Consider the following 14,741-nt stretch of genomic DNA (forward strand, 5'->3'; position numbering starts at 1 on the left):
TTCCTCATAGATGCATCGCCGCATATTTTTAACCGAAAGACCAGAAGAAAAACATATCAATCTTCATTTGCTCCCCCAAGTGCGAGGAAAGAAAGAGGAAGAGGGTGAGATTTTTCTTCATCTTTGTTCAGGCACATCTTTCACGGGAAAGGGGAGCGCTGTGTTCGCAAGGGACCCTGTGCTGGGTCCTTCAGCCCAGGCGCTCTGCATCCTGCTAGATGACACAGGCTTGCTCCTTGGGACAAATTTGGACCAATCCTTTGGACCCCATCTTTCTTATGAATAAAAAAATTCCCAGGTCCAAATTTTGCATCATTTCTGTGCCTCCACACCACTTGGAGGCTCACAGGGGTAACACTTTGCAGCGCATTGCCCACACTCACTGCTCTCTGCACCCAAACTCCTGGAGGCATTGGCACCTTTCCCTGCCAGCCAGAGGGGGAGCAAACCCCTGCACCGAGCTGCAGCTTGCACGTGCCGTTGTAGAAGGGAAACGCGCGGTCTCAGCCACATGCTGAAAGACTTCGGCTCTTTTGCCAGGTTTACAAGGAAATACGGGAGTTTTCCACCTCGTCATTAGGTCCCTGAATGCCTCCGCAGGTTCCTTTGCAGCTACACTGAGGAACAGCAATGGCACAGGGAGGAACAACTCTGTGGAGGTGGCTGAACATACAATCTGCTGCTTTTGCTGCCACTACACACCCGCACACCAACACTTGCACCCAAGAGCACAGAATAAAGGCAGGGAGCTCTCAGCAGCACCTCTGATAGCCCTCGGGGCAAACAGCCTGGTGCAGGGCTGCATTTGCCTGGAGAAAACCCTTCAGTTCCTAATTGTGCTGCCCAAGATCTCCGAGAGAAGTGACGAATGCCCTCTCACAGCACAGAAACACTGTCTACTCCATGCGATGATCACTGTTTACTGCTGCGCAGCCACGTTCAGCGCTCCAAATTTAGCTTCCCAAACATGCATTTAATTCAAGATTTAATACCGGATGTTAATTGTATATTGCACAGTAAATGACTGATCGTTAAAACATATTAATTGGGGTTTAACAGCTGTATAATAGGTATTACATCTCACACTTATCAGCAAATATGATTTAATAATCAATTAGACTGAATGTATGGATGGGAGATGGAGCAGGGCCGGCCAGATTGCAGGTTGGTCTGTGTTGCTCAGAAGTTGACCTAAAGATATTTTTATTTAGCAGGTTGGGAAAGGAGCTTAGCAATTGCCAAGCAGATGTTGAGCTTGGATGCTGGGAGATGTGGAGCTTCCCCGGACAAACCCCAAAGAGTTTATTATCTCTGCGAAAGGACAGATGTAGGATCCACAGACAGTTCCTTCTTATAAAGCTGCAGGGAGCTGGCCCCACGACTACACCAGCAGGAAAGTGGGGAACTGGTGAGCAGGGAGCAAATGCCAAGAGATGCTCATCCTCCCCCGGCACCTGGAGGCTGCTGCGTGCCAGAACCACAGCAGCCCCGTGCTTCTGATTGTGGCTCTTATTTAAAGCAAGCTGGCAAACATTAGCGCCTTTGATGAGGGATACAAATGGCTCCTACACCCTGGGCTGGTCTCCAGGGCAGCTCACCCACATCTTGGTCTCCTGTTCAGCCACACTGCTCACCCCAGCCATGCAGAGCCCCAGCAGCTCACTGGGTGCATGAATTTTTGGTCCCTCTGCCCCAGCAGACAAGCAACATTGGCTTGATGCGCTCATGTGGTTTGCTCTACCAAACCACATGTTGTAGCATCAAAGGTTACAAAATCCATGATGCACACTGACCTTTTCCTTTACACAAAGGAAAAGAAAGGTTTGGATTTTAGTAGGATCAAGTCTTTCTGGTGCTCTCACTGCTGGACCAATGCTTGCAGCACAGCACGTGTGACCAACCTGCTCAGCACCAGTGGGGCTCGGAGGTGTCTCGTGCTGCCACCTTCCCTCCAGCTCTGGCTGCTGCAGTGCCAGGGGCCACCCAGCAGCACCCTGCCTGGGATCCCTTCTCCAGGACCACACAAAGCCCAGGAGGCTCCTGTCCATCCATCCACCACCCCTCTGCCATCTCACCACCCCCAGACCCAGCAGCTCTGCACACCGAGCACCAGGACCCACCTTTGGCCTCACCCGGAGCTGCAGGGGCTGAAGCCCTCAGCACACCTACAACTCAAAGAAAGCAAATGAGGCCACAGCCTCTCCTCATTAAGAGCAATATTCATGCTCCAGTGTTCACAGCCAGTTAATAAGGCTTTTTGTTGGAGCCTTTTTTATTTTCCTTTTCCTGCTGGCTGGCAGAATTACGGCACACGGTGCTGCAGAAGGTGTAGGGGCTTTTTGCCTTCCATCTTTGTATGGAGCTCTTCAAGAGAAGGAATTCTGCATGCCCATAGTAACATCGCTGTTTGTGCACTGTTCCTTGAATATATGGATCAAAAAGAATAGAAAGGGTGAACATTCCTCAACCTCCCATCCGTCCCCAGCTCCTTGGCTTGTCACTGTTAATACGAGGCACCCTCAGCGTGACGAGCAAAGCCACCACAACAGCAAAAGCAAAGTGGTGAGATCCTCCACGAGAGGACCTCTGAGGTTCCCAAGGGCCAGGGCAACAGCAGGGCCTGGAAAAGCAGATGCTGACCCCACCGAGATGAGAGCTAGGTCTGAAGGACGGGCATCTCCCTCCTGCCCTCACCCTTCCAGCCCTTACAGGTTGCCCAAAGTGCGGATTTTCCTACTGCTGTCTCAGGAGCTGCACCTTCCTTGCTGAACATACCTGAGCCTGGACAAAAACCAAGCAAGCCCTGGCTTCTCCTTTCCAAACTGGGAGTGCCAGGGCCCTCCTCTGCCACACTCTTCCGCAACAGGACCACTCCTGCATCCCTTTGTGCACAGAGGCAGCCGTGCTCAGACGTGCGCTCGTGCCCAATGCATGTGCAAATGGGCGTGTAACACGTCAGGCATGCAGAGCGCATCTCCGAGAAGCAAGGCACAGGATGACGCTCCTTTCTTCTTGCACATTTTCCTCATTATTTTGTTCTAATTTGGCTTTCCCGGTCCCTTCTCTATTCAATAAAAGCCAAATGCAAACTGCGTCCCTTAATCGCCGAAACAGCAGCTCACTGCTGAGAAAATAATATAGATGTAACTTCCAGCACCACACACTTTCTTTTCCATTTATATGCAAATGTCGACCTTTCACCCAAGCTGTCTCAAAGAAGTATTTCCTTAAAAATGCAAATAGCATGTTGCAGACAGTTACTCTGGCTGAGTCTTTCTTATATTATTATTATTATTTCTTTTAACCTTACCAGTGCTGTGAAAAATAACTGCTAAACTGCACCCCGGTAATAATTACTTTTCATACCAAATCGAAAGCTTCCATGGAGCCGATGTGTCGAAACACCAGCAGGAGAATTCACCACAGATGGATTTTTAGAGATGATTTTGGATAAGTGTGTCTTGGGTCAGGGGAAAGAAAGCAGCTCCGAGTCGAGCCGCTGTTGAAACAAATGAACTGATGGCTCAGGGTGAAGCCACAAAAGTGTTTTCTGTGTCATAAAACCTTGTACATGTGGAAAAGAGGTGCAGCACTAGGGCTGCTGGGGATGAGGAGGAGTAGAGAGAGTGGTGGCTAAGGAAAGAGGTGGTGGGGAAGCAGGCCACAACGAGGTGATGGAGAGGAGCAAACCATATGGGGGGATTTCAGCTCCAAGACCCACCTAGTTCGCTCCTCAAGGGGTAAAGGGAGGCATCAGTGATTGCTGGAGCCAGATCCTTCCCTCTCGCATAGCAGTGCTGTGCCTGCACGGGGAGGTTCTCCCAGCGTGGGTGGATAGCAAACAGATCGAGCTGGGTGCACTGAGACAGCTCAGGTATTCACAGTACCCCTTGTCTGAGCTGCTCCATCACCAGTTTGGATATCAAGAGAGAAGAGGAGTGAACCTGAGCACTGTGCTTGCACAGTGGTGGAAGCCAAATGTTTAAATCAAAGGTAAGAAATGGGGGTCTTTGCATGAAGAAATAGCAAGTGAGGAAAAACTAACTCCAGACAGCCTTCCTGGGACAGGCTGAAGCATCATTTAGATCTGTTAGATCTGCACTTTTTTTTTTGAACAGCAAACATGGATTTCCCCAGCACGTAGGGAAAGAGCTGAAGAAACTGCTGGGGTACAAACTGATCTTTCCTCCGTCATCTGCCAGCTATAGATTTGTCTGTCAATGACTCTTGTTCCTTCTGGGCTCCAAACTTCCAGAAATACCCTAGCGAATTTGTCACAGCCCACGTGAATCTGAATCTGCCTGGGGAGCTTACCCTTGGGCCCCCCGGGTTCGGACCAAAATACAAAACTGGAAGAAAAAATGAAAAAGAAAAAAGGAAACAATTTTGCTGCTGCCTGAATGTGGCTCACTGCTGGTGACCAAGCCGGGCACAGAGGTGTCCGAGGGACAGAGCCCTTCTGTCCCCAGCACAGGACCAGGTCCCGCTGCTGGTGTTTGCTGGAGCAGCCCCTTTTCTGCACTGGGGGGGTCTGCAGCAGGCAGCAGCAGGTCAGGCACCGGAGGAGAGGCTGCCTGGAGGAGCCGGGGAAGATGCTGGCAGCGCTGTGACGCACGGCTAGATGACTAAGTGGGCTACTTCCCAGCTGCCAGCTTGTCTTTGCGATATTAAGCCTTTCCTCTCGGCTGTCTTATAAGAAGTGAAAACTTGACACGTAAGCGTGTGTCAGGCGGAGTCCAACAGACAGCAGCAATAAGGCAGGAGAGGAGGTGAGCTCATCGTGCGCCTACAGCTCCCCTGGGGAAGCGGCAGCGCCGCGCTCGCACCGGGGCTGTCCCCACGCTGCCCACCACGAGCCAGGACCCTCTGCTGGTATCGTGCCACGGCCTGCCAGGACAGTCGCTTGCTGAGCTCCACTCGCTCGCAAGGAATCATCAGATATGCTGAGTTTATAGCCCTGCTGGCAGCGCTCTTAGCGCTCCTGCAGCCCCGTGTAATTGGGATTAAATAGAGGTGAGTGGCACCTCTCCGCCTTGCCCATGGGAGCCAGGGTTTGCTTGTGAATAAGAAGCAGGGACAATGTCACGCCTGGGGAGGAGGATGGGGCAGCGGCTGGGTGCCTCTCTGCACGTCATCCATCCCCACATCCAGCCTCTGGCATGGGCTGAGCCCCCTTCAACGCACCTCATAGCCACAACGCTGAGCCCCAGCCCGAGGTCTGAGCCCAGCGCATGGGAAACGCTGCAGGATGGGGGTACAGACCCAAATCCCAAGCCTCAGACACAGGCAGGGTTTAGCTCACACCCTGGCAAGCCTCCTTCTCCCCCCTGCCCTCCCCTCGCTCCTGCTGTCACCCAGCACCCCCATGGCACCGCAGCACCCTGCCCATGGCCAGGGGCCTCTCCTCTGCAGAGGGAAGCCACAAGTTTCCAGGGGATGTGCGAGAGGAGATGACAACCCCGTGCTCTGCTGCGATGCTGCAGGCAAAGTTAACTGTTTTGACTGTCTTTTTCCTTTCTGAAGCAACAACATGGCTCCCAGGCACCTTTTTTTTCTTTTTTTTTTTGAACCAGCAGCTCCCTCCAGAAGGCCATTCATCCTCTCCTGTCACTTGTGTACTTGCAGAGAGCATTTCTCTGGGCAAAAGCAGCTACTTGCTCGCTGACTAATTACATCAAAATATTGAGGGCAACAAACAAACCTTTAGCTCCACTTGCCAGGAGCTTGCTAGACACAGAGCTTGAGGATTACAGAGGAGAAATGTGTGCATCAGCAGGAGCAGCTGGGGCTCACGGCCACGGCTCCTTACAGAGGCACAAACTTTTCATCCTTGCTGCTTGAGCTGGGCCAACTTTGGAGGCACAGGCACCGATACAAGTGACTAAAAGGCCAGGTTTGGCCCCAAACACCCAGCTGCCAAACAGACATTGTCCTCCACCCCCTGTGCTGCCTTCCCCTAGCTGGGAAGGCTCCAGCCCCAAAACACCAACGCCAGGTGGGTTAATCCCAGCCAGCTGCTGGAGGGTTAATCCACACCTCGTAGCCATTTCCACGTGGAGGTAACTCAGTACTCATCACCAAACTTAACCAGCCACACTTGGGGATCCCAGGGACAAGCACAAGGCAGAATTACTCAGCACCAAATTGTCAGGTTTGTGGGATTGTTTAAAAAAAAAAATAAATGCGAAAGCGTTCAGAGTGTCACCTGCAGGTTTTGCCTCCGTTTTTAAATACCATGTGCATGAAAGCTCCCCCAGAGCCATCTCTTGTACCTTATAATAATATTCACCAGGGGATCCTCCTAATGCAGGGTTTAATTCATTGCTGTTGAATCCACCTGACTGCCACACTTGCAGAGAGCATTCAGGTAAACACGCCCGCGAGCTACAGCTCAAGGAGACGATTACAGCCCTCGGTCCTGTCCTCCACGCTGAGCAAAAAGGTCTGAGCGTGCCACCAAGGGGGGGAGAGGCTTCTTCAGAAGAGGCTTGACTTGCAGATGCTGGCCTAGGGAAAGCCGCACGCGTGCCAAATGGTCTCAAGCGAAGGCACGAAGCAGAAGAAACCCGAGTCCCCGCTGCAGTTTATATTTAATTAGAGCAGAGGCAGCTTATGCAGCAGTTTCGGAAACATATTGTCTTACAGCATATTGGGTATTTGTATCTTAACAGCTCGACATCGATTTCTTTTATGTGAAGGAAGAGAGGGAAGAGAACCGTGTGCCCTAAGTTGTGTTAGCTCCAAAGAGACTCCTGTACCACTTGGACTAATGTTTAGCGTAATCAAAGGCGTGAACTCATGTATTATGGATGGGAACGAGAGTTTTCAGTCTTCTGCAAAAAGGAATCTCCAACGTTTGGTATTTTGTTAGCATGCTGGCACCATATGGCTCTCCCCTGCTGATATTCTTTCACACCAGAACTTTATGTTCAGATGCTTTAGTTAATATTTTACCCAGCAAGCATAAACAAGATGCAAAGATTGCAGTCGACAGCAACCTTCTCTTAAACCATATACCCGCGTTAATAGCGGAGGGTTCTTTCAGCAGGTCCTTTACCGAACACACGCCTGGCTTTTTTCCCCCACCCCCACCCCTTTCGGGGTCCATTTACTTTAACTGCATTAGCATCAAGCAGAACACAAGCAGCAAACCCAGGGAGGACATTTTCACTCCCTTCCTGCTCACTTTCCTGGCAGGTCAAAGGCAGCAGTGGATGCGGGCAGGTGCTGCACACAAGTGGTGTTCGAGCACGACTCGTAAGGCTGCAGCTCCACGGGTTTCACATTCCCAGCTGGATTTTCTCTCAGGGCTGTGGAGTTGTCCTTTATCCCCCCCTGCAGTGTTTCACTCACCAGGGGCGTGCAAACCATTTTATGGGCCAGCCCAGCCCCATGCTGCCACCACCCCAAAATCCAACCCCACAAGGCAAGGTACGAGGAGCTGGCTGCTGGTGCAGGGCTTTGCTGGGGTCCATCCTGCCCACCCTACAAATACAGCAAGGGGATGCTGGAGCACCAGGCAAGCATCCAGCAGCCAGGCAAAGCTGGCAGCCCATGGGGAGAGCTGCCCCAAACACCAACGTGCTGAAGCACCAGGCAAAGCCAGCAACACCACATCCAACCTCGCTGCCTTCCCACCCACCCTGCCCCAAGTTGGGCACAGAACCACTCTGCAAGGCTGCAGCTTAGACATTTGGCTCTAAAAACAGCATTTAGGTCCCCCCTTCCCCCCCCCCTCCCTAAATATTCTTATTATTCTTTAATATTCTTAAAACAAATAGGACCCAACAGATGTCTTTCAGCCTGCACTCTTATTAATGAGAATATTGTAAGAATGGAAATCAGGTCACAAATGTTTAATACTTCGTTTAAAAAGTCTTCAGCTTCTTTAAAGAGTTCCACTAATCCCAACATGACAGATGTACAAGGCAGTTTTGCTTGGGGCAGATTAAAGTTCTCGCTCTGATTTGCTCTTTCATTTGGTCTGATTAAAATAACACTGCAATTTTTGTAATGTGCTGACTTCAAAATAAAAAAAATAAAAAAAAGAAAAAAAGGAAGAATAAAAAGAATAAAAAAGTGACCAGTAAAGGCCAGCATGATCACAATAAAAGCAAGTTTATTGTTGTCGAGATAAAAAAGCGAGACAAAAGGAACTGAGGGACAGCCAGCCCGTACCCAGGTTAGCATTAAAGCTCCACGTTCAAGATGAAAGGGGAACCTTTCCAAACTATGTTTTTTCCATTTGAAAGTGTTTATTAATCTATTCTTTCTGAAGCAAAAAGTTCAATGAAAGGCAGATCAAAAGTATTTTAAATCAGGTGAAAATTGTATTTTATTTTAAACTGAGCCAAAATGAAAAGCAGATATTGCAGAGCGTGTCACCGCATTACGGCCGGTCAGAGGAGGCGATCTCTGCCACCCTTCCCTCAATAAAATTGTGCTGGAAATTCCCTGTATCCTTTCCTGACATCCTTTTGCACCAGACCAGCTTCCAGACTCTTTCACAGTTACCTGCATTTCCTTGCTGCTATAAAACACACCGGGCAGCCCAGAAGAGGGGCTGGCAGGGGGCTGAGCCCCATCACGTTCCCAGCCTCTTCTTTCCCCCATGGCTTCCACAGAGCTGTGTGTGCCCGGGGGTCTGCCCAATTTCCTGACCTCTCCACACCCCTGTAATATGGACAGGGGCATTTCTGAAGCTGTTATCTGAAACACAGACCCATAAGAGGTAAACCACAGGATGCCCAGATTAAAGGGTCCCAGATTTCACTCTCACATCCCAGCCAGTTGGCCTGGGCCTTCCTGGCCCCAAATCCTCCTCTGCCTCAACGTCCCCACTGCAAAACCACAGCAAGACCTCACAGAAGTGTTGCAGGGACGAGTAACCTCCACGCTAGGCTTGTGTTGTGTATTCAGCCACTTTTCCTTACAACTCCAGCGTGTGCCATCCATAAGCGTCCACAAAAAAATTCCGCAAAGTGTTCCAGATTTCCCAAGAATGACCCCGTTCGGGTGATTTTTGATGCTTACAGTCTTTGCGCATGAATATTTAGCATGTGTTCATGCTACCAAGGTGTCCCCTCCCCAGCTGGTGGCGGGGCAGGAGCAGCCCCCCCCCTCCAGCACACACCACAGTCACAGCAGCTCTGGGATCCCCTCCTGGGGGACACCAGGCAGCTCTGCTCTCAGGCAGGGAAAGCCCAGCAGACCTGCACGGAGAGGACACCCCTGGAACATGCCCTTTGCATTTAGTGTCCCAGCCCTGTCCCCAAGGGCCAAGCCACCGCGCAGCAGCTCCCAGCGAGCAGCTCACGAGCTCTGCAAGAGCAAACGCTGCACTTTCAGAAATGATCAGAGCAGCCTACCGAGAGGGGAAGCTTGTTTCCTCCAAGCGTACACACACACGGAGCTCTTCTCTCCTCGGTTAAAATAACCGGGGGGACTGAAGGGTGACAGATTTCCTCCCACCTCTGTTTGAAGCCGGAGGGATGCCACAGCCCCGCTCTTTGGTATTACTCATGACCTGGTTCCCAGATCGGGAGCCTCACGTGAATTCATTTCACTAGAAGCAAGGTGGTTTGGGGCATCTCACCTCACCCCCAAAACTTCACAGCACACGCTTACTGCCACGCTTCTGTATTCACGCCACCATCTGCTAAGGACTAGCTGCTGGATCGAGTTTATTTTGCAGAGGTAAGCATCCTCAGCAGCACCACGGAGTGTTTGAGGTTGTGGGAGGCTTCACACAGCCCCGAGGCTGCCAGCGGTGCCAGCCAGCAAACACCAAGGACCCTGCAGCACGTGCCCATGGACACCAGCACAGATCTGCAGGAGTTCTTTGCAGAAACCAGCAAAAATCAGGAATAAAAAGTGGAAAGAAAAGTGCAAAGAGTGAGGCTTCCTGACAGCAACTTCCACCCTGTCAAAACTCTAGAAGTATCTGGGAACCGAGGGGATGGGCAGGAGTTAATCGGGGCTAGCATCCTTCAGACTGCTGCTGTAGGGCTGCTTCCCCACATGAGAAACAAACCCAGGGTCTGGGGCCACCTTTTCAGCCCTCCTGGGTGTCAGCACCCCTGCCTGCTCGGCTGAGGGCAAATCAGCATCTGCACGGCACAGAGCTGATGGGGAAGGTGATGGGAGCACTCCCAGCTCTGTAAGTTTGCAGCGTGGATCCTCCACCCTCCGCTCCCACGCAGAAGAAAGGGCAGCAGCTAGAAAGTGACAGGAGACGTCCTTTGTCGTTAAGGAGAGAGCTCAAGCAACTAAGCCGTACGGTTCGCAGCTGTAAAAATAAGCCCTTGCCACTCACAGGCTGCCACAAGGACACAAAGCGAAGGGGGGAGCGGGTCTTGCCCCCCACTTCACCATCAGCTCTCACATCTGACTTCCCAGCGGTAAGGCGATGCCTCCCCCGGCCTCCCCCCCCCCCCCTTTCCCAGGGCTGATTTCACATCTTCTGGGAAGCCCAGCCCAGCCGAGGCGATTTCCCCTGCACACTCCAGCCTTTACTGTAAGCCAGCCACTTCCCCCTCTTCCCTCAGCTCTGGGGGGCAGATGCAAGCACCCCCGGCAAAAATCAGCACCCCCCAGGACTCAAAAGGAGACCGTCCCCTCGCCAGACCGGGAGCTAGGGCCCATTTTGCATCATACCGATCGATTTCTGGGGCTCGGGGAATAAAGTCACCTGCCCCCCCCCCCCCCAAACCCCAAGACAGAAGCAAGTTGGGGTTTGGGGGGAAAAGACGTATTTATATTCCTGAGCCCCTAAAGCTGCGTCCTTCAGCTTGCTCAGGGTGCACTTGGTCGTTGTGCACCCGAAGAGGAGCATGACCCAAGGAGCCCGATTTGATGCGGCGCCCTAAAGCCAAGTTATGGGTGGGGGGGGTACGGGGGGGGGGGGGGGGCAGTTTAACAATGTCTGCTAAAATGGCAGCTGCTCTGACGCCGCGCTACGTCTTGCAAAGTCAGCCCTGCCCTCCCCATCATCTGACTGCCAGGAACCGGGGCCGGCCCGCTCCCGGCGCCGCCCCCCCCCCCACCCCGGGCCGGGGGCAGAGCCGGAGCTGCGCCCCCCCCCCCAGGACCCCCTTCCCCGACCCCCGGTTCCTCGCAGAAGTCCCGGCCCGGCTGGGTTATTCGGTGATCTGGTGACTTCCCCCGGCTGGATGTCACCCGGGCTCCCTGCGCCCCCAAGCCCACCTCGGAGCGATTTACCAGCCCAGCTCCATAAAACAGAAGCCCGGGGGGGGGGTCCTCGGGTTGTTTGCCCCCTCCCCGGCTCCGTGGGAGGCTTTAGGGACAAGGATGAGCTCAAGGTGGCAAAGGGAGCGTGGTGGCACCGCTGTCGCCTCCCCCGCCCCACAACAGTAGGGACAGGGGAGGGGAAGGGGAGAGGTGTTCGAGGCGTTCCCCCCTCCAGCCCCAAGGGCTTGGCCGGAGGGTAGGGGTCACCGCCACCCCCCCCCCCACCCCAAAGCTACCGAGGTGACACTCATCAGGGACACTGAGCGCTGCCTGGAGCCCCCCTCCCGCAGCGGGACCCCCTGTAGTAGGGCTGGGGGCTTCGGGCTGCTCAGGGGGCAAAACGACCCAGCCCGGCCAGACCTCCCCAGGACTGGACCCCCGGTCAGCCCCGAGCTGCTGCCCACCCCCAGGGCACGGAGACCCCCCCCCCTTACAGTGCCACCGGTCCGGGATGGAGCCGGACCCACCGCTCCCGAGACCCAAGCCCCAAATTCCACCAGGACACGAGGGGGGCGTCCTCGCCTGCTTTTGGGATCGGGACAAAGTCAACTTTGGGGGAGTTTTTCCTACTCCTCGTCTCTGTGCGGTTGGGATGCCACAGATCGCTAAACCACTTTTTTTTTTTAAAAAAATAATAATAAAAGGGTGGGAGGAGATCCTCGGCCTCCCCGAGGTGGCAGAAAGAGGGGAAGGATGGGGGAAAGAGGGCAGGCAGGGAGAAGGGGAGCCGAAGGGCAGAAGTTGTGCGGGGCGAGCCCGGGGGGGGGCTCCGAGCAGCAGGCGTGGGGCTGAGCTTTGCAACACGCGGCTGCTCCAGCCTGTGCCGCTCGGGAACAATAAACAGGATCATACAAAGAAGTGGAAAGGCGGCATCTTGGCTTCTGGTTTCTATGACAGCATCGGAGACAACCCAACTATAAACTCTAATTCCTAGATTCCTGCCCCCCCCCCCCCCCCCCCCCCCCCCCCTCCCCTCGCGCCCCCTCCCTTTTGTCTGCCATTAATTAAAGTGGCCATATGGAAAAGGCTGATAATAACAGCAGATGAGCCAACGAGAGGGGGGAAAAGGGAAAGAAAAGAGAAATAACTAAAAGTAGCGGCAGGGCGAGAGATTTACCCGGGGCTTTTTGCACTTGTTTGCAGAGGCTGCTCGGAGCGAGGGGGTTCAACAATAGCGGGGGGGGGGGGGGAGAGGGGGGGGCAGCGGAGGGGGCTTGCGGCTGCCCCCCACCGCTTTTGGGGTCGCGGGTGCCCTGCCAGAGGCGGCCCGGCAAGGTCTGGGAAGCAAAGGGCAGCTGCCCCCCCCCCCCCCAACGCCCCAGCAGCCCGGCTCCGGGGGGGGCTGACATTAGCGCCCCCCCCGAGCCTCCTGGTATCGGGGGTTGATGTCCGCGACCTGCCCCTGGCTTACGGGAGAGCCTCGGGGGGTTTCGGGACCCTCTTGGGGACACCTCCCCTGGGAGGGGGGTCGGTCCTGCCCGCCGGGGAGCTGCGCCCCAAACTCAGCCTAACTCGCCGGGCTCCATCGCAGCGGCAGCATTTCCCCGGGTCACCGAGCCCCTTCCCCCGAATTATCGACAGAACAACATCACCAGCAGCACCACCAAACTTTGCTGAAATTGATAAAGAGATTAGGCGAGCAAAGCCTCTTCCGAGCTAGCTAAAAATAAGAGCCCGCAGATCTCTGCCACGGTCAACGCACGGGGAGAAGAAATCCACAAACATGGCACGCTTCCCTTGTTCCTCGCTGCTATAAATAGAGAAGTCTCAAGGAGTCGATAGTGGGGGGGGGGGGGGGAAGGAAGGGGAGAAAAAAAAAATAAAGAAACAAAACCCAAAAGTGCGCTCATGGTAAGAGCGGGGCAGAGGCTGGGGCGTGCAAGCGCAAGCCCCGCACACGGAGCCCCGCTGCTGGCAGCGCTGCCCCCCCCCCCCCACCAGCCCCGAGGGGTCCCCGGGGTGGGCTGGGGGCCCTGCAGGGCACCGAGGGCTCGGGGGGAGCCCGGAGAGGGACGAGCCGAGCCCGGCCGCGCACCGCGATCAGCACCTCCGAGAGCTCCGCGTCCCGGCGCCCCCGGCGTCTTCTGCTAACACCGCGCTCGCTGCCCTCCGGGTAAACATCCACCGATCCCCCGGTCCGCAAACCCGGCAAGCATCCTCTTCCAGAAATATTCAGAAAGTTTCCCGGCTGAAAACGATGTCTTGTTTATATATATGTATTAAAAAAAAAAAAAAATCTCCTCCTTCCTCGTCTTATTCAAGCTCTTTTCAGTCAGAAGCAGAATATGTCCACTAGCGTCTCGCAGCCAGCGAGAGAGCGAGCGAGCAAAGATGGACCTAGGAGCATGATGATCATCATAAAATCCCCTCGGTTCTCCAGTGCAATTTTCAAAACAACAACCCAGCCTTCGTGCTCTAAAGGCGAAACGCCTGCGTCTGTTTACATCAACTGTGTGCTCCGAAAGCCTTTCCCCTCTGTCTCAATCCAAGGGAAGAGAAAAAAAAAAAAAAAGAGGAAAAGAAAAAAAAAAAAAAAAAGCCAGCATTATCTGCCTTTGTCAGCGAAAGAACATAATATTGACTTACCTTTCCCCACAGCTATTGTCTGCCCCTTTGCAAAATGACATCACGGAAACCAATCATGAAATTTGCATGGGGGAGGTTGTGGGGGGAGAGTTCTTGGAGGGCAGCCCACTTCCCTACACCAGTAACACGCGTGTAAGACGGGTTGTTGGTTTCAATTAAATATCTGATACTCCTTAGTGTGTGAACTCTTAAGCCTGCTAAAGGCAATGTCTCATTTACTTAATGACCGCTCTCATTAATGGAAATGGCACAGAGGGGGCTTGCTGCGCCTTCCCTTTGTAAATACACTACCCATGAACCCTTGGGGTTGCAATATATCTGTTTACTCTCCGAGGTGAAATAAATTTACAGTATAGCATCAAAAAGAGAGAGAGAGAGAGATGGAGCTGCTGACTTGAGCGCACGGAGAGTTGGGGCTCTCCCAGCCCCGCCGGCCCCTCTCGCTCCCGCTCCCCCTCGCCGAGAGCCGGCAGAAGGTGAGGGATTTTTGCCCGAGCTGATTCATAATTAATATGCACGAGGCTCGGGGCTCCTTTGATGGCAGCAACACAAAAGGACGGCGAGCGCGACGAGCACCGTGCCGTCCCCCCCGCGCATCCCTCGGCGTGGTACAGCCCAATAATTCCTAATAGCAGCAAGCAGCGAGTGACAGATGCCCTGGGTTAGCACAGCTCCAGCGAAAGTACTTTACAATATTTATTGGTGGTTAGGAAGATGACCTATCACCATAAAGAACAGACTGGGAAATTTATCGCCTCTATGAACCTGGAAGTATTGCATATTAGCTGATATACATATTCAAAAGCGAGCGCTTAAAAGGTGTATAAATATTTTTTTTTTCCTTCCCCTTAAAGAAAATAAATGGCACAAGGTGTTCCCGGCAGACGTCGCCTCACCCCACGAGG

This window comes from Netta rufina (genome assembly GCF_964035555.1).
Source record: "Netta rufina genome assembly, chromosome: 16".
Lineage (NCBI taxonomy): Eukaryota > Metazoa > Chordata > Aves > Anseriformes > Anatidae > Netta > Netta rufina.